This window comes from Adelges cooleyi, unplaced genomic scaffold (assembly GCF_023614345.1).
Source record: "Adelges cooleyi isolate 19-005CV unplaced genomic scaffold, UGA_ACOO_1.1 ACOO_flye_CR_arks_rails_tigmint_CR_PRNA_9, whole genome shotgun sequence".
Lineage (NCBI taxonomy): Eukaryota > Metazoa > Arthropoda > Insecta > Hemiptera > Adelgidae > Adelges > Adelges cooleyi.
The window spans coordinates 1401099-1428320 of record NW_026096579.1 but is presented as its reverse complement, the minus strand read 5'-3'; the positions used below and the strand labels follow the sequence as shown (position 1 = coordinate 1428320).

General features: G+C 30.5%; 1 protein-coding gene across 1 annotated transcript in view; it reads right to left on the bottom strand.

Moving 5' to 3' along the window:
• LOC126847049 (hemicentin-2-like) overlaps positions 1-17038 on the bottom strand; it is a 187584-nt gene extending 170546 nt beyond the window's left edge. Inside the window, exon 1 of the mRNA XM_050587026.1 lies at positions 16521-17038. The gene's annotated coding sequence lies outside the window, so the exon portion shown is untranslated. The remainder of the gene's footprint in view (positions 1-16520) is intronic.
• Positions 17039-27222: the final 10184 nt, after the last annotated feature.

Below are 27222 nucleotides of genomic sequence, written 5' to 3'. Positions count from 1 at the left end.
GGTAAAAAATTAGAAAAAAGAGATAATAAATAAATGATAAGATATTAATGATAAGAGATAAATGATTAGAGACTAGAGGTAAGAAATAAATGATAAGAGAAGTGATAAAAGAAGAGTTAGGGGCCGAAATGGACTGAAAATAATGTGACCCCTCTTTTAAAGTAAGCATTTTGCACTGAATAACATGGAATCATTTTTTTGTTTTTTTAGATCATTATTTTTTTTACTTAACTGTCGAAACCTTCCATTTTTTACTTATCGAAAAAATGAAAACGGGGGGCTTATTTGGGGGTTCCCAGATGTCGAATCACCTATTACTTACCTTTCATGCTGGAACACCCTGTATATATGTTCATTTGTATACGACTTGCCTTGAGATCAATTGTTTAACATTACTGAAAATTAATAAACATCCACGCAGTAATTAAAAAATAGTTTTTTTATAATTTTGTTATCGGTTTATTAGTGCTCAGAAATGCAAACGTAATGTTTACATTAAGTAAATTATGTTTTTTCTTATAAACATTATTTTTCGTTGTGACACATTTATGAGCATTTTTATTTTTTATGACTTACTTGTTAAATTAATGAGTATCCATAAACTCATAAGTAAAGACATTCTAAAAGTATATATTTTATAAATTATTCAACTGCGAGTAATCTACTTTTGTGAACAGTATTTGCTTAACTCTGATTCGATCACGACATTTCTTTATAAACGTAGGCTTTATATATAAGTATACAATTTGAAGAATCTAGTATGAACTGTTCTCCTAACTGTTTTGTGTACAGTGTATATACACCTACTAAGTGAATTAGGCCACATTCAATCAATAAGGAAAATGTCAATAAATAAATTTTTTTTTTATGAAATGCATACATTTTTCCTTATTAAACTAAACATATTAACCACAATATGACAGGTCTGAGCCCACCTTATATGATATAATTCACAAATAAATATAAAAAGAAACCCTAATCCAAAATCTTTGTATCTAATGTAAAACAAAATTAAATTCCACACGCAGTACACTTTAGTACACCAACAATAAATGAAATATTATGCCAAAATCGTGTGATTCAAAATACCAGAAATTGTCTTGTATTAGAATATTAAATGTCTATTTTCCAATAACGCCAGAAATATAATTATATATAAATTTGAAAAAAAAGTTTTTATTTTTGTTCCTCTTAAACTTCAGTTTTTCGCCATTTCACTGTACTATCGACCAAAACTAAAGTAATCCTCGAGAGAAGACTATGATGATAAAATCTACTGTTCGAGAATAAAAACCGACATAGTTAAATATATTTTTAAATTTTATTTCAAGTGAAACCGGAACAGAAAATGATATTGTCGTAAAATATAAAAAAAAAATATATTTCCTTCAAGAAAACTCAGTTTATTCTGTGGAGTGCATCATTATGTTAAGGATATCGGCAAGGTCTTTTGTGATTATCCTTTTTTTATTTTAACAATGTTTAACCCTGGCTGTATATACCCGCATGTACATGTTATCCTTTGTCAATGTACAACCGTTATATTATAGCTACAAAATAAAACTAATCGTAAATGTATTTATGTACACTTTTTCATTTCACTTTTTGTAACGAAATTTAGCAAAATTGATTAAATAAGTTATAAAAAATGGTGACAGTGCTTTTCGAAAAACAAAAAAGAGTAAAACATAAAATAAAAACGTTCATTGATAGAGAAATCATCAAATGTATTTTTACAAAACAAACATAATATATTGTTATAAAAATAATAACGCATTAGAACTAACTGTTCAAAGAGATTGGAATAAATAAATCCGGCCATTTTATACTGCTCGATAAATTGAAATTGCGATTATTCAAACGAAACGATAATTTTGTTAATGAGAAATACCGATTCAAAAGTATAAGTACAGAAAAATTGAAAAGACGCTGTCTAATGGCGCCTACGTTTGTAGTGGTTGCAAAATTATATTCTTAAAGGGTACTGTTGCAATTCAGATGTAAGCACGTGTGAATATTATTCCTTTTCCGTTTTGGTTGTGTATTGGCGTGGAGTTTTTTTTTAAAGAAATAAAAACACGGACTTCACAAATACAAATTTCAAGCTATAAATACCGTTTTGTGTTTGGCTTATGCACTGTGTGAAATTAAAAATGATTAATCATGCAACCGTGTAAAAAGCGAGGACATAAAAATGTCTGGATATTCGAAACCGCGTTCGTTACCCAGTTATTAATTCTGGTTATTTTTTTTTTTAGTTGGCTGCAACAAAATAAAAAACTTCATTTTCATCCCCCTCCCCCCCCCGGCTGCTGCTTATTCGCGATCATGTGCACAAAATCAGAAAGGAACGAGTCGGAAACGGTGACTTTTGAAAGAGTGTGCGGGAAACAATTTTTTTTTTTTGCTTAAATTTATGTTTTCGTGCTTTTGCCATGGCGCAGCGCTTCCGGTTGAAAGCCGAACAAAAAAATATATTGGAAAAATAAAACCGAATGCCGCGTTATTATTTATTTATTATTATCTTCTATTTTTTTTTTTTTTTTTTGGTAACCGTCCAAAATATTTGACCGGGATAAAACCGGCAGTGTATATATACCGATAAATTCTCGGTGATTTTGGCTTTCACGTTAACAACGTTTACCTGTACACGTATATATATATATATAATAATAATAATAATATATAAATAAATAATATTAAACACGAACGTTAGCACGTGGGCAGTGCAAAAAGGGCGTAGGTACACCCTGAATTACGTTGTACAGGCACGATTGAGATCTCTAAACAGTGATTTTTATCGTGTGCAGCCTAAATAAAATGCTTCGGGGTTATTTTGCGCAACTCACGAATGCCTTTCGTGATTAATACACACCAAGACCACGGCGGCAAATTGAGAGCTGGGGAGGCTTAAGTGTGTTTACTGCGTTAAGCGCACCCACTTTTGAAAATTCAAAGCTGATTAGCACGACGATAACATGATAACTGGTTGAAAGTTTTTTTACACATTTTTTTTTCTACAAAAATATTATTATTATTATGTCGAGTTAATTCTGTTGTACAAGCGATGCTAAGCGAAAATAATTAAGAACAATACAAACTATCTAATAAATTCATTTATTTCGTTTTAGAAAAGTTATAATGGATTATGGGGCGTGTTCAAATGTTAGATGTTTTCTAGTATTTTCCTGAACAATTTAGACGAAATAGTATTAATGCGCTTCATTAAAAAAAAAAAACTGAATATGGTATAATTATAGTGGAATGGACGCGAATAAACAAAAACTAATATTGAAATACATTTAAATATTATGTGTATGTTTAAAGACTAACGCACAATATATTTTATTGTTGGATTATTGTACCGATGTTGAATTTATTTTGTTCAATCTAAAGTTATTTCGAATTCGCCTCTTGTCGCACAGCGGTAGTAGGTAGTTTGTAAAACCTATTTAGTGGTTTCTTTAGCGTTCTATCCTAACCGTTCTCATTAATTTTGACGAGATCGTATTCTTTAATCAAAGTTTTAATTAACTCAGATTTAATACAAGGCCGCAACGTTATTACTTATTGGTGTAATAACGCTATAGACGTTTTTAATCGTCTTAAATGGCTAACCTCTTAATATTTGTGTTGTCTAAAATACATTTTATTATATGAATTTACAAGTATACGCCAAACAGCTTAACATAGCCTAATATTTTGACAATTACTAAAATCACATACACAACGAATCGATAGAAAACGTTGCGCCAGTAACGTTAGTCTTCAATAATTAAAGTCCAAAACCATAAGTGATAAATAGATAATACGTCGTACGACATAATGAGTGTTTTATTACTATGTTAATAATGGCCGGTATAATATTATGATCATTTTCTATTCGGCAAAGGCACGCGAAACAAAGTAATACCCACTCGAATAATACAATGGGTAGGTAGAAAATTTTGCCGAGTGCCCACACTAGCCCGGTGGGCGGTGTTGTAGTGTACACGATTTCCGTTTTCAGCATCAACCCCGGTGGAAAATAAAACCAGGTACCTAGTGACATTATTTCCACATAAACAAAAGCATATCCTAAATAGGCTCCAATACAGTTTTTAGGGCCGCGAAATATAACGTCCCCGCACGTCTACCCACCAAACTCGAGGGCATTGTTACGTGCTCAGAAAATACCAATGTTTACAACTCAACTCGCCGACATAAAATGTTATTGTATACACGTGTGTATATTCTTAATAATATACATACAAAATAATAATTATCATTATATTATACATGTAGTATGACGAACAGCCGTTTGGTTTTAAAAAATAAATCAACTAATATTGTGGATACGGGTAAAAAAAATGCTATGATGCAGCTAAAAAGGTACTTAATTACTAGATACTAGTTTTTCACATTCGAACATCCAACGTAAGCCGACAGTATTGTCTTAAAAAAGGCGAAAGTATAATAAAAAGTATCTTAAGTCAAATCTACAAAAATGTTTTCAATAAATGAAAACGTCAAAAAAGAGTGAAATATAAAATAAAAATGTTCATTAATAGAGAAATCTTCAAATGTATTTTTTCAAAACAAACATAATATTGTTATAAAATAATAATGCATTAGAACTAACTGTTAAAGAGATTTGAAAAATAAATCCGGCCAACAAATTAACTAAAAATATGTATTTATATAAATAGAGTTATTTGTATGCGATCATTAATTTTGTATTGTTTAACAAACTAAAAAGTAAGTATTTTTACTGATTTTTAGCCATAGCCAATTGTTTTTGAATCGAGGATAAATATTTATTTATCAGTACAAAAAATAATTTGCAAATCACTTTAAAGTATTTTCCAATCTGATGACAAACACATGAAAAAAATTTCTTCAATTTTTTTCACTAAAAGTTAGTTTCTTCTCGTGTTTTTTGTTTTGAACAAAATTTAGCAAATACTTGATAGTTAAAAATAACTTTAAAACGTTTTCATACAATACATAAAAGAAATAAAAAATGTGTAGTGTTTTTTAACGAAGGAAACCATAACACTTACATTTACAAATTATTTGATTGCTATATTTTAGTTAAAGAATTTTTCATTTGCACTTCAAACTTTTTTTTATTTATTTTATTACTTTAATTTTTAATTGAAGTAAATTTTATGAAATAATAATGAACACATTTTTTTTAAAAATCCCATGAAGCAATAAATCCAACAACGATAAAAATATAGAATGAATTTTCTTTTGTGTTTACATAAATTAGTCCCAAACAATTGATTCTACTAATGATAAACTTCTTCAAACTTTAATGTAAGGATTTTACTCTTTCAAATTTCAAACCGATATATAATCTCAATTGTTGTAGGCACTTGTTTACTTAATCTCAAGTGCACTTAAGATTATTTGGGTTTCTAAAAAATATATTTAAAGGATAATTTTATTTTATTTTATTATTTTTCAATTACTTTTTCATATTTTATAAAAAATGTTACAATATTTTTTCATTTGTATCATGCCAGTATTTGTTTATATTAATTTTTTTTTATAAAATGTGTTCAACTTTAGTACAGTTTTTAAACTAATTGCATTTAATTATAAAGACTGTTAAATAAATGATATGCAACAAGTGGTGTAATATTTTTAATGTAGCTGAATTATAATAAAATATAACCTTATTCTGATAAATTATGTTTCCCTTGGATAACCAATTCAATAATTTAAAAAAATATATTTATTTTCACCGAAAATAAAATGTTGTTTTGCATTTTTTTAAGTTAACTTGAAATGATAATTTTTTTACTTTTCACTTCAAAAAGTATTTACATTTACAAAAATGAAAAAGAAAGTAATTACTTTAAAAGGTAAATTGTACATCATTATTTGTATTTTGTATTAAATGCTCGTTCACTACTGTGGTATTGACCAGCAAAAAAAAAAAACAATTTTAGATTCAAATATTTAACTGAAATTTAAAATAATATTACTCACAAAAAAAACTATTCGAAAGAAATACTAATATTTATAGGGTCTATTATATACACATGGTTCAAATTTATAGCAGGCTATTAGAGACTCTCGCTTGAAGGTTTCGATACCAACGAGGTGGTAAAATATATTTTCTAATATATGACTTTTTTTTGTATATACTAAGTTTCAATATCTACTGTGTTTTAATATTTATGTGTTAGCGCAGCCAAATGTTCTACCAAAAACAAGTTAAAATATTTACGCTGTATTTTTCTATCTGATTATTTACTCTCCTGTACTGTGTCTGTTATAATAAAATCAACAACATTTATTATCTTTCTACCCATTTTATCATGTCATTAGCATACCAATATCATTACGATTCGATAATAACTAAGTATATGTAAAATATCTTTGAACAAAATTGTTATTGTTGTTGCAAAATTAGCAAAGTTCAACTTTAAGTCTAATGTAATATTTTAATTTTCGTTGAGACATAATTTTTGAAATGGCAACTTTCTATGATTTCTTCAGCGAACGAAATCGTGTAGAGGGAATGAGAATTCATCATCGTTTTATTTATTGTCTAGTCAATAGTTTTTAGTTAATTAATTTTTTATCATAATTCATAATACAAGTATTTCGACAAACCGAATTACTTTTATTTTCATATAAAATCCTAACTGTATACATATTTTAAAAGTACTATATCTTAGTTTAAGATCTTTATAAATAAATATTTTTTGTTCAGACTGACGAATTGATATTTTGTAAAGCCACAAAATCATACTTAAGAGTTAAGAAGTATTGTAACATAAAACAAATGTCGACAATAGGCTTGCAAATTTTAAATTGTCGATATTATTTATTTAAAAACAATTAGTAAGACTATAGCTGAAGTAGCTTCCACATGATTGTTAATCATTTATTTTTTTATATGCAAGAAGACTCAAAAAGTGACGGTAAGTATTTTTTTTTTTATTTATACTGATATTTCCTGAGAATAAAATGCTTGTTAACTACACGGACGTTGTAAAATTAATGGCGTGCCCTGTAGTGGGTATGTGTACACACCAGCGGTAAACCTTAGGTTATTTCTAAAATATCAAAAGCAGGCATGTATAGCAAGTAACCAAAGTACGTTTTAACAATGTCTCGTCCTTTGATGTTTACCTCATTCGACACTTGTACCATTTATATTATATATTTTTTTTTTACACGATGGCGCACGCAGCTCTTGTAGGACGACAGGTAAATAATATGTTTACCTTGCAAATATTTTTTTTGATGTTATAATTTTTTATTTCTTCAATACACACACTATGTCTGAGCACATGTCATTTTGATGGGCGAGCGCGGAATGGAGGAAATACATTTTGTGCGACACAAAAAATGAATCTTCCGTCGTACCTGAAAGACATTACAAAGAAGTCGGCGGGTGGCAAATAAACCCGTTTTCCTCAAAGACCGTTGACAAAATTGCAATCATAAAATATTTTTCTATAAAATTGTTTTTTATTTTTGTCCTTGTTTATAAAATAGTGGAACGTACAGAAAAACCAACGTCGAATGCGGCAATTAGAATTACCAAGAATGTAGAATAAGGCCTAATGAAGAAGAAATGATAAAATAAGGTTTCATCAAAATTGCAACAACTGTAGCAAAAACATAATACTCTATTGAACGGCGCAGAAAAATCAGCGCTAACAATGGAATAATTATTAGTAATGCTAATGTTTATACGTAATTTTTTTATATTGTCAAACTATTTTATCTTCAACGACTTAGCGGTCCATTAAGGACTTGTGCCGCCAGTAGTAAGCCTCTCCATATATGTCTCTATCCAATGTCCAGTCGATTGTTGTGTTTCCGTCCACGAGTCGCATATATTTGTTCACACAATGTCTTTCCATCTAATCCTTAGTCTACTAAGTGGTCGACTCTTATTTATTTGTTTTGTCATAACATGCTTTAATGCATGCCCGTTTGCACCCTACACAACCATTACCAGTCGTTTTTGCATTTTATAAAAGTTAGAGATGTCGAGTTTTCCATACAAGTGATACGATTCTTCATTTTGTCTTGTTTCCATTAGATAATCATTCGTTTATTTCTCTATGCATACTATTACTTTTACTGTCTATTTACACTGTTATAAGCTGGTTTGTAATTAACAAATGTCGTGTAAAGATCCTTATCCAACTTGTTTTACTCCGTTGTCTGTCCCAGGAATATTTATGTAGTTATGGCCGATTGTATATCTTCCTATTTGTAAAACCAGTCTAAAATTCTCTATCATTTTTTTTCATAAGATTTTACTGAAAATATTCAACAATAAAAAGCTCGCGAATGCAAGCACCACTTGTGAGTGAATGCATTTATTTCTAAAAACAATAATGGGGGGGGGGAGGGGCATTTTACTTGAATTGTGAGCTACTTTGGTACAAACTATAAAAGTAAAGCTTTAGCAGACAAGGTACCTAGAACGGTGAGTGCGTTTTAGTTAACAAAACACCGTGTTCGGTGGGGATGTGCCACGCCGCCGTGTCAGGATTAAAAACAACAGACGTGATCCACCCTAAACAAAGTAGGACCCGCATATTGTAGGTGGCCATGATGTGGCAGTAGCGATGGTAACATCTAAATTAGCTAAATGTGGCATTAGCACAGTGCCCGACTGATGTTTACGAAGACAATATGTTAATTGTTATTGGTAAATGTTTTTCCTAAGGTAGTTTAGACAAACCTTGTGTTTGTTTTTTTTTTTACTTATAAAATACATGTTTTGCTTACAGTGATTAGGTAAATAGAAATTATATACACCGCATATGCTATGTTCTAAAAACTGCATAAGTAAAATATAACCTAATCGTTAATACTTATTTTATTAAATACATTTTTTCTGTAAACAATTGTAATTTGTAACCAATTGTGTGTTTAGATCTTTACATTTCAGTAATGTAGACTTTTCTAAAATTAATTTTAAACATATTTTTAAATTATTAACTTTAAGAGAGAAGTTAACTTAATACGATTTAAGACACAAATAGACACAATAGAGCTATTAAAATAAATGAGACATTTTTATTATTATGTAATTTTATTTACAACCCTTAAATGTACGTCCATTATGCAATTATTACATACATAATTTTGTAAAGGTTGTACAACTTCGGGCTGACAGCTAGAACGATATCAACTATAATTATACTTAAATGTAACCCCGCTAATGTAAAAACTGATATATTTTAACAGCAATAATTTACAAGATTGTTTTTACCACAGGCCTTAAAACAAAAAGTCCAACATATCGACGTCTAAGGTGCAACACCTAATATTTCATTTGTAATCCTAATCGACTGGTGGGCTCAGATTTATGATAAAGTCAATAGATAACGCTATATTTGAAAAATTGATAGCATAGTAAAAATGTTATTGAATTTTAATTTAAACAAACAGATCAGCTAGTATATTAATATATAATATTATATTATATAGGTGGAATAAAAACGTCTGGAAAAAGTCATAGGCTGTAAATATCTTTAAAATTATGAGGGCATTTTTAGATTTGAAAAAAAATAGATACTTTATTGATGGATCAGTTTTTCAATAAAATATATACAGCTTACACACTACACAAAATAAAAAAAGGTTTAAAAGAGCACTGAACGAGATAATTCATTGCAATTTTATATTACATATAAAAGTAATATTTTTCCATTTTATAGGAAATAACTTATAGAATATTAAATAATATAAATTTATTGATAAAAACTACTTAGTGTAGTATAATATATTATGTAGCTCTGAAATATTTACTGATTTTCAATTTAACTATCAACAATTTTATTTTATACGATCAGTTCAGGGTAAATCAAAACACGACTTGATGTCGTGAAACCATAAAAACCAAGGGTTTGGCAACTTTTTTTTTTTTTTTTAAATATATTAATAAAAAATATTTGGCTCAACAATTAAAAAGTAATAACATAATTTTAATCGATAAATATAAAATGATGGAAAACAAGAGACACAAAAAAAAATACCAGAGAGCGCGTAAAACTAAATGAAATTAATATCAACTTAAATTAATTAAGAAAGTGAGAGCTCTTTATAACGGAAAGAATTGCAAAAACGACAGGAACGGAACGAATGTTTAATAAATCAAGAGTATATCACATTTCTGGGAATATTTAAATTATGGAACCAAGGACGAAAGGTAATGGAAGGGGAGATTTGGCAACTTGTTCATATTTATTTATCGTGACTATTATTGTTACTGAATATTTTTTCTGTGTAAGAAGTGTCGTACAACCTGCAAAATTTTCAAATGTGACTTGGCCTACGGCATTTGAACAGTCAAGACCACTATTGCCCTGAAGATGGACTCTGCAAAGAGTCTGAAAAGTCGGCCTAAAACATGTGACGTGGATATATCCGAAACTTACTCAATTGGTGCATACGATCTGTTTTTTTTGATATTTTACACCAAAAAACCAGACTACTTAGGATGGTAGGATTTTAATTCTGTAAAGATATACGAGTTCTTTAGTATCTTTTTCTAGGTTATGTAAAAACAGATTTTTGATTTTTTGCTTTTTTTAGACAAAAATTAGGCTTTAATATTGAAAAAATTGCAAATTTCATTTATTTATTACAAAAAACTGAAATCTTTAAATAAAAAACGGCTTCCTAAAGTTGTCAAATAACTAAAATCTCTTTGCAGAATTGAAATTGGACCATCCTATGTGGTCGAAATTTGGTCAAAAATAAACCGAAAAGCCTTTTACTCGTAGAAAAAATTATTTAAATTAAAATTCATACATTGAAGCTTATACAAAATTACAATTTACATAATAATAGTAAATTAATAAATATTAACATTATCGACATTTATTAAAACCTCTTTTTTAAAATTAAATATTGCCTGTTCAAAACTCCTTAAAAACAGACCGCATGCAATCCCTTAAAAAATACACCAAGCTATAACTTTTTTAAAAGTGGTCGAATTACTTCTTAACTTCTCCGGGATTTTTGTTTTTATACATAGTACTATGTATAAACATTGATAAACCAAATAAAATATTATAACCCGTATCTCCACCAAAGAGGTTGAAACAACTTTACTTTTGTTTCTCGTTTTTAGGTGTAGTTTTAGTGCTGAAAGTCTGAAAATTAGACTAATAACATATACAATTTCCTCAATGATGGTTAGGCAACTTTTTTTATATTAATAAAAAATAAAAATAAAATGAAAATGAAAAACTACATGCGCCGTATTCTTTTCCAGGTTGCTACACATGTTTAAATTAACACACCACAGGTATTTGAAAAATATTTCCACTACAGTCAACCCGAATAATTTCTACCCTATGACTATGAATACAAAATTTTCATGATGTTGAATAGATTTTTAAATGTGTATTATGAACTTCTCAACCTTCTAGTTTAAATGTTCGGTTAATTGTTCTTTACCTAATTGTTATTATCCATAATATACAACAATCCAATTATAAACACATTTGTTGTCGATAAACTGATTTATATTTAATACTTTTTATCATCTACAGTCTTGCAAAATGTTAAGGTATAAATCTAGTTTACCGGGCATCCTTTTTTTATTATTAAATCGATAGTACGTTTAATGACAACTTTAGACCTATTGACTAATACTTAAAACCCAAACTTAATTTAATATTTTAACTTTTAGTTTTATCTACAATTTTTTTTACTGTCTAGCATATAATAAATAGGAATATCATACCTATCATTTATAAATTCTACTAACATCGTTCTATGGTATTTACTTGTTACAGTAAAGGTACGTACAGTTTACTATGAGGCGTTTCTGTATGTATTCCGTTTTAAACAAACCTAAACAAATACAATATTGGACAAAAGCGTCGAGGCCAATGTGTGCTATCCATTTTCCCACTTTATCGTTAAATAACACGGTGTTGTAGAAAACATTTGTTAGTTTATTTTTGGAAAGTTTTCGTATTCGTGACTTGACGTGTATGTAAATTGGTCATAACTTGATCAGTTAAACAGTTGGGCGGTTCAACAGTCAGACTTGTACAGTGGAAGTCATTCAAAGTACATTAATTCCGATAGTTTTGGATTATTAATTTTGATATTTCTACACGGAAAGACAGTGTGTATTTTAATTTCGAAAACCTAAAAGTTCAACATGCCTACCAATTCATGAATTGTCATTTCGCTGATCTATTGATGACGTTATGGGATAATAAAATATCGATTGGAAAACAGTGTTTAGACATGGAGCGTTCTGCCGAAAAAGTCGACTGTGCTGAATGGTTTATGTTAGAAATCAGAAAGAGCGATCCGGTGATTGTGCGCATGTAAGGTCCAAGGGTAGTTTTAGCATCTAGGAAGTATACATACTTACTTACTTACTAGATTAATTTATAAAAAAAAACAACATAACTTGGGTCCTCGCACCAATACCTTAAATGCTAGTAGCTCGAGAAGTAATTATCTAATGGTTTTCTACCGATTCATCACTTTTTCTGCGGTTGACTATTTTATTTTACAAGTCTTTCTTTAAACTTATCCCTTAAACGATATTTTACCATAAATATTATAATTAATTTTGATAGTTATAAATAACATTTGTTACATATAGGTATATAAAATGTACCGATCAAAGTAGAGTTTCTTGCAATATAAATAGTATAACTGATGAATTTGATAGTGTGAAAAGTCAATGGACTTAGTATTAAGTATCTCATGATATAATTTTTCTCATTATATCCCTTTTTAGCGTAGTTGCGAAAAGAATAACAAACGCCAGAAGCAAACAGACCGCAGATTATTCACATTAAGTCATGTATTTCTGAGTTCAATGTACCAGTCGAGGTCATGACACTTTAACATTTATTCAAAATAAAAGTCAAATCGACTTTGAAAAATGTTCTCGTTTAATTCAACCGAAGAAATTAGAATATTCTGAATACAATTATTTTAAAATGAAATAAAAACATGTCTACATAAGGGGATGTAAACATGTTTTTATGGAAATAAGGGGGTTTCCATTCACATCCCAAAATTGTTTTTATTAGCACTTAATTTTTGGACATTTTTAAAATAACTAATTAGGGACTTGAGAAGAAATGAGTGTAGGCGCATTGCGAATTACTATTAATTATTGTGCAGATATTTTGTAATATTATCGTACAAACTCCTTATCAATCACACGATTTAAACGATAACTGGCTATAATATTATCACAGATTAGATCATTTTTTTTTTTTTTTATCTAATCTGTGATATTATTATGACATTTTATGCTCACGCTGTGATTCATTTTGAACAATGCGACGTCATAGTTTTTGTTTACATGTCGAGTGAGCCATCTGTTTCCATGAAGTCTGTGCTATACTTGAATTCCAAGCACAGTTGTTTATTCGGTTGTTTAAATATCGTTAAATCGGCCATTCGGAAATTCGGTAGGTAGAACTTAGAGGCGTGCGACCTATTTTTTTTTTTTGTTACAAAATACTCGAAGTGGGTCTTGTGACGACGGGCACCATGTGAGGTGGTGGTGGGCTTTAAATTAAAAATTCGCTCCGAGGGTCGCGCGTCGCGTAGTGAGTACTTTAGGGGGCTGATCGGGGGCGAATGGGAAATATGGAAAAGGTCCGTTTGGAGCCGCAGTTATTGAATCGTGAAAGTTGCGTTTTACAATTTGCATACTTCCGGTGCCTACCCCGGCACGTCCGGCGCCGTTTACCGTCACATCAATGCCGGTTGTTGACTAAAAAGACAACGAGCACTGTCACGGGCACGGCCACCGCCACCGTGGTCGTCGTCGAACTGTCAACGGTTGCTAAACCGTTAATCGATCATCATTAAGAAGAAGGGTGTTCAAAGAACGTTTTCACGCAACCGACTTCGATATCAGCGATTACCCCCGGGGGGAAGGCACGGGGCAAAAAAAAATACCGGGCACGAGACCCGGGGGCGGTACACGGCCGACCGAACGAGAGATAACTGCGTGACGTCCGTCCAGAAATCGCAGTTTAAATGATCGAAGCCGAATAAAATAACGATCGCCACCCTATGGCGTCGCCTGCACCGCCGTAGCCCGTATAGAGTGCCATAATAATAACATAAAGAACAAAAAGAACCAGAAGACAATCGAAAAAGCGTACACACGGTTCCGCGTATAGTTGGCGCCGTAGTGTCATTGCGCAGGGTATACGAACGAAAAGTTTTAGTAGAGTTAAACCTAAGCGCTGACCGTATTAAAATATTTAAATATTCACTCTGTGTATATATATATAAATGATATCCCATAGAATTCGTTGAATTATTTACTAAACGCAGTTCAAATAGAAACGTACGGTCGCTAACTAAAGACCGAACATTGTAAACCTTCCGTGCATAATTTATTAACCGACTAGTTTTTTCCAGTAGCATAACATATAATATTGTAGATTCAACGGGTAAAAACTACACCCTTCTTAAAGGGATTGAAACCGGGCGGAGTTTAATGAGTTTTATAATATAGGCAATATTTAAGAAAACGGTAGTTTTAATCAATTTTGACCCTATCAATTTATTTTCACGTTAGTTTGTATAAGCTTCAGAATATTTAAGTTTTAACGTATACAATTTAAGTCATTTTGTTGGTACAAGAAACCAATTCACATCTGAGAACCTGACACAATTGTCAATTACGCATATTTAGGGTGGTCCGATTTCAATTTTGGGTTTACATGTTTAGTCCTTAGCTTGCAACCGTACGTTTCTATTTGAACTCTGCGAATACATATTGATTTTTATTAAACATAAATTTAATAAAAATAATTTAATGGTAAAAAAAAAAAATAATTTCATACCATAAAGTCTGCTTGCTGTTTATTCATTCGTATATACCTGTATTTGCTAAACGAATAAATTCCGTTTTCACGTCAAAAACATGTAAATTTTGAGTTTGTCTTATTATACATTCTACATGAGAATTTATGTAGATCCACAGTAATTTCCCACAGAAACTATAGTTTTAATAAAGTGTTTATGTATTATGCATATGATATGCATAATGCATTTCATTGTTTCCAATTCATATTTTATGTTTCCATTAAAAAAATCTCGAGCGAGTATAAATTTACAAAAACATGAAATTAATGCAATAAGTAATCTAATAAAGTAATATCAATAAAAAGTTATTTTTGTAGTAAAACTTGATGCATGTATTTGCATGAGTGTGTTTATGTATTGTTTTTGTTTTGACCTTCGAAAAATAATGTTTAATTTCATATCGTGTCGTTTTCTAGAAAGCACAATGAAATATGGTTACATGGTATGAGAATTGAGTAGTTGTATCGTTGGGAAGACGGCGTTAAGCATTTTACCTTACTTAATTTGCGCACTATTAATGCAACGGCCTATGAAATTATTAGGGTAACTCTTGGAGTGTACGTACAAAATATACAGCTTAATTTTATATCAGAGCCTCGTGACCTCAGGGTTGTTTTGTGTTGAATAAATGATTTTTTGGTAACTTCTTACAATGTATACATATATTAGGTAGTAATTATTGTTAATAAGTTTTTAAGTAAGCAAAGTTAACAAAAAAAAATAATTTTTTACACCCACCGGGTGTTTCATTTAATGATAGAGAAAAATATACTTTAAAATAATACGTTAGAGTTTTTTAAATTGTCCATATAAATTAGACACAATGCGACATTACTTTAAACAAATTATACTAAAAAAACCTTCTTAAAGTGTGAATTGACAATAATAAAAAGTTGTGCAAAATGCAAAATTGAAAACTCTGTAAAAAAAAAAAAAAAAAAACAAAAGTAATCATAATGTTGTCGGAAACTTTTATTATTTATAAACTTTATTTAAAAGAAATAATGTAGTTTCGGATGCATAAACTTTTAGCTCCTTTTAGAAAGGGAATAGAAAACGTCAAGCTAAATGTAAGATATAACTAATTTCAATGAAAACCAAATGCGACCTGAAAGTAGAGTTTATGCGGGCTAGGGAGTTTGTGAAACTCATTAAAGACTTCTAAAACTTAATAATTTCAGGAAATCTAGACCAATAGAACTACTGAATGTTGCCCTACTTAACTAAATCACATTACGCTTAAGTAGCGCGATACTACATTGTGTTAGTGACGCAAGAACAATTTATTTCATTTTAAATTTGTTGTACCCGTTGAAATCGTCGGTTTGGACTTTAATTTCTCAGTCTCTATAACGTGTACAGTTAATTTGTACGTAAAACTATACTTTTGTAGATCCTTTGTCGACATTTAAACATTATTTTTTCTTGAAAACCGAGACTCGGTCTAGTCACAAACATTCTTTTCATATTTAACAACAATATAACTTTTCCAAGGGCACGCCATAGTGTAGTATGATCCGTAAGCCGTAATCGTTTGCCGAGACAGTCGCTTAGCAGAAAATCCCCCAATAGATTGGCGGTGAAATTAAAAAAAAAAAATAAATAAAGACCCCTTCTTTTTTTATCGGAAACTATCGAACGCTGACCGTGTATGATAATATATTTGTTTTACATACCAGTATAAGGTTGTGCGGTCCAATTAGGTATCCTCGGTTCCGGCCGTTTTCCGGCGGCGGTACACAACGACGACAGAGCGCACGGTTTGCTTATTACTATTTAGTTTTTTTTTTGTTTTTTTAATTTATCGAAAGCGACAAAAAGAAAAAGAAAAAATAAACACCGGCGAACTCTACTCAACGACGACGGCGGGATTTAAAACGGATTTTTTTCACCGACATTTTTGCGCGCACCACTCGCACGTTTGCCGCGGTAAAACGATTGTTTCACAGATTCTAATGTACAATATAATATTATGTATAAATTATGTGTCCAATTAATCCAATACACACGCACGCGCGCGCAACGGTATTGCGGTTTTGTGGCGATACGGCGGCTTACGATGTTTGAGATTTAATTTTCTCCCTGGGTGTATTTTTTAAAAATTTTTTTTTTTTTTTTTTAGTATTCGATTTTCGAAAATTTCAAACAACAACAGTGACCGTACGGCGGGGACGGCACACGACGGCAACTCGGAACGGACGCCGGCGAGCTGCTGAGGGTGGAGGCCGCCGAGGATAGCGTCGTCGTCGTCGTCGTCGTTGTGGTCGTGGAGCCGGAGGAGATTGGGCGCCGGCGCCGATCGCTCAGCAATTATTATCGGCTACTTAAAAGTGCCCCGGATTGCTATTATATTATGTTTTAACGCGCAGGATGATATTTCGTTTTAATTTGATTTTTTTTTTTTTGCATTACCTAACTCTTACAACGAAAAAGCGCAGCCGATTCCCCATCTTTTCTAGATAATCTTTACCCTATAAAGGGCACGAGTCCAGGCCCCTGCAGCTATCGACGACGCACGGCGAGAGGAAAACATTGCGACAACAACGAATTGGATGGTAAAATAATATTGTAAAAAATTATTACAATAATAAACTAGTAGAGTAAGAAAAACGCTTTTCCCTAGAATATAGACGTAGAGACTTTTGATTGATCTGCATCGAAGCGGCGTTTGTTTGATAGTGATCTCATCACTTTTAGTTTTAATAATTCCTGTGGACCTGAGACCGATCTCCTTAAAAAAATCCAAATAAAGCCAATCACTTATTTAGTTATTTAGGCATGAAATCTCATGTATCCTAAAAGATACTGTGCTTCGTACACCAAAATTATTGTTTGTATCCAAAAAGATACATCACGGTAAATAAAATACCTATTTTTTAATTGCAGGTGCATTTTTGACTTATTTTCTTTTTAAGAAATTTCCTAAAAATAGTTTTTTTTCAATTAATACAAATAAACATACTTATATACATAGTCCAAAGAATTATACCTAATCTACGTAAATCATAAAATACTATTTATAATTATTTTTTTGTTTTTTTATCATAATAGGTCTATGAGGTCGTGTATCTTTAAAAATACACGCTATAGTTAAAAAACTGTTCGTTAAAAAAACATCAAAAATGAATTCTACGGGTCTTAATTTGTAAAAAAAAAAACATGGTTTGGAATTTCATTTGAATTTTTTATTTCTGCCAAGCTTAGGGTTAAAAATATAAACGGGCTAAGAGCAAATCCGATTATTATCATAATTCTATAATCGGATTTGTGCAAAATTTAAAAATGTGTCGGATAATAAAAATTGATACTTTTACGAATAATGAAAACGAATATTTGATAGTATGTTATACGTTAACCACACATCATTTGTAACTTAATAAATCAAAGGTAATCAATCAAAATATAATGAAATACAAAAATATCTCAAATATTAATAGATAAAATCATCCAAGCTAATTTAACATTAATTCATGAAAACTGATAGTAAATAAAAAAATGTATCCTAAATAGCTTTTATATTTAAACATTGATTTTATTTTTAAACAATCGAAAATATATTAAATAAAATAAAACGAATAAGAAAAAAATATATGCGTAAATAAATTGTGTTGACACGCAATAAATAACAAATAGTTTGAAACAAATATCTTGTCATAAATAATGAAATAATAAATAATTTAATAAAAATTGTTTTTTTTTTATGTATCGTTATGTAGCTAAGCAATTATTCGTAACTCTGGTTAAAATATTATTGGGTATGTAAACACTGCTGATAACATAAGATAACTACATGGCATTTTTAAATTAAATTTCTTACTTTAATGGTGTTCATCGAAGTGTTATCAATTATTATCATCATACCATTATTCTAAAACATCTTTTACTTTTTCAGAGAAGGTATTTTGTTTAAGGTATTATGTATACATAAAAAAAAAACGACAAATATAATGAATGTGTTTTTCAAAACATTTTAATTTAAATTGTTTAATTTAAAAAAAAACCATTCACATTATTTTAACTCGTTAGTTAATTTTATTTGTATGTATTTCCCAAAGTTCATTGTAATTTTATAATCTGGTGCCTGCAGTTCTCAAACTCAATCATTTGTTTGTTTAAATTATATTTTATTTAATGCATAAGAGTAATTTTAAAGGTAGAATTAAAAAGTATATTATATGGAATGCTAAAAAAATGAAGCTAAAACTTTGCCGAATAAAAATAGAAACTGGCATGTAATGGGATGGAGGGGGGGGGACTTACATAATATGAACAACCTAAAAAAAATCATTACAACTGTATTAGCAAAACTTATCGATTAATATGTTTTGACTGAATATGTTATAAATTTAAAAAAAAACGGTAAAATCCAATAGAAAACTTTCGGTACAATGTAATAACGTTCAATCATGCACTTTTAAAATATAAAGTGAGTTTGAAAAATATTTTTAAACGGTCACAAATATAAGGATTCGTATAAAATATTCAAGCCAACTCAAATACTTTTCAGAAAAATATTTTTTAGGTTTCTTTCGACGTGTATTATAATGTCAGTTATTAATTTATACGCTATTCTATTATTGACATTATTATATATTTTTTTAAATTATTGTTGTTATTATTATTATTATTTACGTTTTTAGCTACAATACGAAGCTGAAAAGTTTGGTGTTATGAAATACAGTTTTTTTTTTTTTTTAGTTATAAACCTTAATTTTAAAAACTAATTATAACGAGAATATGTATATTATATTCGCTATATCTTTATTTAAATATTATTGTCTCTGATATGAAATCTATGTAAAAAAAAAAACATTACTTTTACATTTTTCGAGTTAAAAAAATTAAGTTGTATATTATGGTATAATTCGTTTACACGCAGTTAAAAATAAAATATCAAATAATGCACGGTAACAATGAATGGAATACATTTGAAAAATATTTTGCTATTTATAATGCAATAGTAACATTATTAGTAATAGCATCTCATTTGTTCATGAGACCATTTTACTTAATTTGTTCACACTATCCATTTGGTGTACTGATATACACTACAGGCATGTTTAGTTCAAAAACATGCAAATATATATGTTTTACTACGTTATTATAATTAATGGTTAGCCGAGAAGATGCTAGTTTTACAATCTCTTAGAATAACCATTAAAACAGACACATGTTTTTTTTTTTTATACGGCATGCTATAACTTACTGAAAAATATTCGAATAGCTTCCAAATATGCGTGTTTCTCGTGTTTAGATAGCCAAACACAAACAAAACAACATTAACCCTTTGCCCTAGAATTTTACTTTTGGGTAAAAGGGCTTGATTGATTCTTGGACTTTATAACTTTGCACCTAACAATCTGAAAATGACATTTCATGATTTTCCTAGCATTCGAATGTTCAGTACACGGCTCTATAGAAAGCAATTCGATTTTCCACCTACAGTGCAAGGAAATAAATTGCAAACTGCAGAAAACCCACAATACCACATACTATATTGCAAAAGGGAAAGCACCTATACACAATATTATCAGACGCTTTTCTAAATTATTCATGATTTGTAAAAGCGTTGAAATGTTTGATTCGTAAACGTTTTACTTTAATACGCTGCTGCATATGCCATACGAATATTACAATATCATAAAATGTAAAAAAAAAAAATACAAAAAATACAAGTACACTAATAGCTACGAATGACACTTCCCTAATGGGTTGGTATCTAAAAAAATAACTGTTATCAAGTCATAAAATATTCATGAGTATAATATGAATATTGATTATGATAAGAAAAAACTGTGAATAATATTTATATTTACTATCAAATTAAAAACCTATTATTTAACGAATTTAATTTTTAACGATTAAGTGTATACTTACTTTTCTTGTGTTAAAAGTAATTTTTTATATATTTAACAAATATTTACTGTTGCATACATTTGTCAAATAACAAATATTTTGTGAGAGTTTAAATTGTTCCTAGAAATACATATAATAATATAAACATCGAAACGAATAGGCAAATAACACAATGGAGAAAACCCGGATAATGGATGTTTAGAAAAGAAACTATATACCCAATAAACACAATAAAGAAAGCGATCAATGGTTTTCATGAAAAATCGCTACTTTGTGATAATTCGTCATATGCTCCATTACAAGTTCTTGGTTTTTCTTAGCCAAACATATTAATTTTGCGTGACTTACCTCAAAGTTCATTAACGCACACCTATATTGTTATTCAAATTCGGTTTCTTTTTGAAAACTGAAAACCATAATTTTATTCAACAATTTTTGTTTTTTTTTTTTTATATTAATACTATAAAAATTTAAATAATTGCGCACTTTGTGATTTTACTCGTAATTAGTTATTCATAGAAAAAACCGTGAAATATTTTTTGCAATCAATTATTATTTACCTCGACCGTTTAAAGTGTTTTCTAGTTGAACGATATCTAAAATTGTACTGTACTTTTAGTTTGTTTTTTTTTTTGCAGGTCTGTCTACCGCGACAACTTTTGTTTTACGGTACAAAAAACTAGGATTGTTCAGCAGGATAACAAATATATAGAGAGCGGGAATAGCGCGAAATTTCAGACAGAATTATTACGAATGTGTTTTCGGAATAAGAAGATAACTTAATCTTATGTGGAGCATATGTTCCAAGGTGCTGACATATATATTATATAGACCCCGAAGATTCATTATGAACAGTTCAAGTGCCCCGGAGGGATACAATTCATTCATCAACACACATTGACGTCGTGTACGGTGGCGGCAGTTGTGTTAAAATATTAGTTCAGTAAACGTTTCCCTGAAACGTTCTGTACTAACGTGATTTGTTCCGTTCCAATGACGCACTCGATAAATGTATTTCAGAGAGAACAAAACAATCTTTTGTCTACATTTTTATTTATTTTTTTTTTTTTATTAGCCATCTAAAAGTTCAATTCGATATCAAAAAAAAAAAAGCACACGACGAAATAACGAGTCGCGTATTGATTATCTCTATTTTATATTTTTACTTTTTACTTTTTATTGCCCAAAAGGCGAGACCTTATAATTTGAATACAAAATATATTCCGTTTTGTGTACCTAAAGCTATAAACGTCGTTTCGTCGTTCGAGTAATGAATATGACATGTTTAACTGGAACTCAAACATTGTTGAAGAAATAGATCCCGATTTTTCTCTAAAAAAAAAAAAACTACGCTCGAGGGGCCAACGCAGCAACTTATATATGAAAATATATTTTTGAAATTACAATACTTTACCCATCTCGAATGCTCTTTGGGAACACGATAAGTATAACGAGCTTAGTAACCTCGAGGCCAAATAAAAAAAGCTCTCCGTCGTTACTTTAGCTGGAGATCCAAAACGAAAATTTCCTTTATTTTTAAAATTGTTCACATAGTATAGCGTTTCTCGCAAACAAAAGGTATACCCTATTACTTTTGATACCGTTTGTTTTTTGGTCCCGTTTTTTTTTTTTTTTTTGGTCATTTAAATGAGATTCCGGGCAACAATGAAATCGAGACTTTAAACTTCCATAATAAAATGGCGTCGATTTTCGCCGTGATACGAAAAACTTTCTGTCTAGAACGTGGAAAGTGGACGAAGGGACATGAGCAGGGGAAACAAATGTTGCTAAATACTTCCCTCGTCACCCTTCCTCGCCGTTCCATCTTTGACTTATACACACACACACACACACACGAGTAGAGTTATTACTTCTGTTCCTTCTCCTTTGGCTAGGGAAAAATGCCGAGAGAGCACGGAGAAACGCCACGAGGAAACATTTTACTGACTATTAAGTTTTGCAATATGAATAGCATACTCAGCGACGGTGGTTTTAAAACAAAGGGCAACAGATGTCCCACGTTGAGTTTGATCGCACTTTGTGTGTGCACCCACGAAAACTTCTTAATGAAATTTTCATCATAAACGGTCGGCCTAGTGTTTTTTACGGCCAAAAAAAATACTTACACAAACCACCGACAACAATCGTAAAAGAACAACAAATATTATTATTATCCTATGTACCTATATTCAATTTTTACTCATTAGATAAACAAAAAAAAAAAAAAATTCGACTCTTCAGATGAAATATTTTAGCTTGGTGTCAAATACAGCTGATGTTTTTAAATATATATAAATTAATTTCGATGGGGTGATTTAGAATGATCAAAAAACAAACTGAAAACTATAATAACATTTAAATATTTTATATGATAATAATGAAAAATCATTGTTTTCAATTTTATCAAATATTTACAAAAAAAAGTTGCCGAAGGCAAAAAACGTACAATACAAATTATTATATTATAATTGTAGTTTGAATATCATACACCTATTGTAGTTTCTGTTGCTTCAATAATAACAATGTTTTCTGATTAGGTTAAAATTACATAAGAATCATGATTTACAATGTATATAACATATCATTTTTTAGGAGGTAATTATCTGAGCGAAAGTAATTTTAATGTGTTTACCGCCTTCTGCCATCGGCCATTTTGTTTGCCGCAGTATTCGTAATTAAATATTAAGAAATACAACGGAGGGAAAATGAGAAAATGTGAGCCTTTATATTTTAAGAGTAAAATCAATTTCATCGAAAAATCGATGGATTTGTGCGAAACAGTTCACCAGAGGACACGTTTCCGCTTGTGCGGCGCCAGTCTGGGATAAACTTGCTTTTATGAGTAAACACAAGTTTTCGTTTAACAGCTTTAAACAATTTTCGAAACCTCGATTCGTGGAATTAATACTTTTTCATAACACTCAATGGCCCAAAAACAACAAAAATGGGCAATATCTGAAAACAACATTTTATATAAAAATATATTCCAACTAACAAAATTAGAGGTATCTTTTTATTAATTACGTTCTTTCTCTTCCGGAGTTCACCTAAAAACAATTTTTCAACTTAAAAATGTATCTAAAAAAATATGAATACACACTATACCTAAACTAAATTATTGGCGTTGCATTTATATATTTTGTAAAATATCTTGGGAAAATTAAATTGCATAAATTAAAATTTAATCTAATCTAGAATACATAATACAATACTACTTTTAAAAGTATTTTTTTGTTGACTATTGAAGATAATTACAAAACTAAAACTCTTTCGGTATGGTTGTAACCATATTTAAAAACAATTTTGGTAAAAATAATTTATCTTAATTTGAAATGTTTTTTAAATAGGACATTTGTATGCGCGACTTGTGTGGTGTAACTTGTTCAATTCGGCGATAATATTTTTATTGAAACACTAACACCAAAGAGGATTTATTACTGTTTGGAAACAACCATATTTTATTTTTACATTATTATTATTATAATAATTTGTATTTAATTTTTTAAAAAACTAACATAATACAATTATTTATATTTTTTGTCATTTAATTTAATCGCAACATACTTATTGTGTTAAATGTTAAAAATAGGTTATCCGTTATACCTGATAATATTTCAACAAGGGAATAACAGTGGACAAACTTTATCCACTATAACAGTACTATGGCCGGTGGGCTTGAAAAATTACGGCAGAGTAATAGTTAGTTCTGATCAAAATAACACTACACTCCACGCTTCCTTCGGTTCTAAATCTAAAGCTCTGCACCTTGATCAACTAGATTGATCGTATATATTAGGCATAAATAGATTATAATAGAAATCAATTATCCGATATCCATTTTCGGAAGCATTTTAAAATATGTATTACTGCATCAGTGGTCAGAATGTCGCTAGCCCGTGCATTACTTGACCCGTGTTGAATAGTGAATACAGTATTACAATTAAATACTGTCCCTAGTGATTGAAGTTATTGAATTGACCCAAACTTTACCCTACTCAATTGTCAAGTACTACGTCTCAAAATTATACATCTCTCTAGAACCGAATGGCAACTAAATAAATAATATACTGATTAATGAAGTCATTAATACCTTAGCCGAACGAAAGCCGATAACGTCTATGGTGACTTCATAAAGCTAAAAGATCTAAAAATCGTCTCATCGTTTACAGCAATCAACTCGAAGTGTGTGTGTGTGTGTGTATTCACATCTAGTGGAAGTAAACAACAATTATTTTACTTTGTAGAAAATTCAAAGGCATAGATGTGCTTGGGCAATAAACGTCGTCAGCGGTGGACGACCGATGGCAGCGCGGCTGTGACGACAGGAACCAGTTAATTAGCCAAGACTGACGTCTCAATCGTCCGGCTGTTTTCGCAACGAGGCCTGACTGGAAAATTAACGGGCGGGGAAGAGTTTGAAATTTTATCGTTGTCCTTCCCCTAGCCCGTTTGCCCAAGTCAGCCGCTTCGGTCTCATTCCAAAAACCCTTTCCGTTATTACAACACACACACATATAAATACACCCTCCCCTACCGCAATCGGCGTTTGTAAAAGCATAATATTAAAACGACCGTCCGATCGCCGTCGCCGCCGTATAATATTTTACTCGTGTGTTTAGTTTGTTTGGTCTGTAAGTGTGTGTGTGTGTTTGTATGTCTCCACTGCTATAATTATAATGGAGCTGTCAACGGGCCACTTTATTATCACCACTGCCTGCCGCGCCGGTGCCTTTGAAGCCGCCGCCGGTCGCTTTGATATGTCGTACGACGGTTAGAAACGGATCGTTTTGGCGACGGCGCGTATCGTCGTCTGTACAATAATAATAATTACAAACAGAAGGAAAAATTAAGGCGGATGCAAATGAGAAAAATACCGCACTAAACGACTGTATATATTCTACTGTGACTACGACAACAGTACTGTGAGCTCGGTTGCATGTTGGGGCTGGGAGAGTCCGCAGATCTATACAACAAAACCGAAAGTGACAAAATAACTTTCGAATAAACGGCATCGATGCGAATCTGTATAATATGGTAGAAATACAGCTATCGATTAAAGCGTTGCAAACGCAATAGTATGCTTAAAATTGTTTTCTTAGTATACGATTAGGCATGTCTCCCGTGTATGTGCAACCCAAAAATTGACTAGGCACAGTCAAAGAGTAGTTTTCTCTGCGTCGAAGCTAATATTATAATAATTATGGTGACTCGGAGCAATAATAAAGTCTGTCCGAACGTTAGAAAAAATACTTTTTCCTTTTGTCAAATACAATATTATATTTTTAGCGAAAGACTATCGCTTTGATCTATTCGGTAAAAAGATGCACGTCTTGTTATCAAAAGACGTACTCGGACATATTTTACACTAACATGACGTTTGCTCTCCGACGCGTCAAATCAACACATTACCTCGTTTCTATTTTTAACCCAGTTCCTACAGATGTTTTTTATACTTCTTCCGTTCGATTTTCAAACGTTCAGGCACAAAGAAAATATTTCTACTAAAAAAATACACGTGAGTGCAAAGAGATGGGAAAAAAACTCACGCATAAGGTTATGCGAAATGCCTAGTTGTGGAGGGAATCGAACAACAAGTATAAACCTAGTTGCAGGTCTAGACAATAATGGATCGCCTTAGTTAAACACTGCAATGGAGAAACCGAAGAAAAAAGTTTACAAGTTTTATTATTATTTTGTCATGTATGCATACAAATATTTCCAAATTCGTATTTTTCTTGAACATTTTTTGTCGATTAAAAAAAATTTCAAAGACCCATTTAGAATAGGACATAAGGAAATATTACATGTTCAGTTCGAGATATATATGATATTAACAAAAGTAGGAGGGAGGTTAGACAATGCATTGGCCACAGAGTACAAATAACCCAAGTGTACCTACTATCAAACATTAGAAATAAAACAGGAATAGATACACAGAATTATGAGACTAAATTATATTATAATCATCAAGTGTTCCGTATGAAACAAGTGTTTTATCACATTCACCTAACGTTATTTGTTTTAGTTAAGGTATATCAAAATGAATTAGTTAAAATATTGTGTTAAGCATGACAAACAAGTAACAACGATAAACCATACACACTATCATGTTTTTCCATTTTTAACCGTGGTAGTGATTATATTATGTGGTTTCATGGTATAAGTTTAAAATAACTAATTAAGTATTAAACATCAAAGGCGGAAACCCAATAAAAACATAACCAATTCAATTTATCAGAATGTTATAATACAGACAAAAACATCAAAGTAGAAATAACAATATTATTATGTATAAGAATATATTTTATAAGACTTGAAACAGAAACTGTAGAATAACAAAACATCTGATATCAATATAATTCAGAAACAAATGTAAATAATATTACAATTTAACTGATGTATCAGACTAATAGGTAATAAGCTAATAGACTGAACATTAATTTTGAAGTTATAATACGGTTGATTATATTCTAATATTGTTAATTATTATAGAAAGCTAAAACATATAATGGAAAGCCTAAT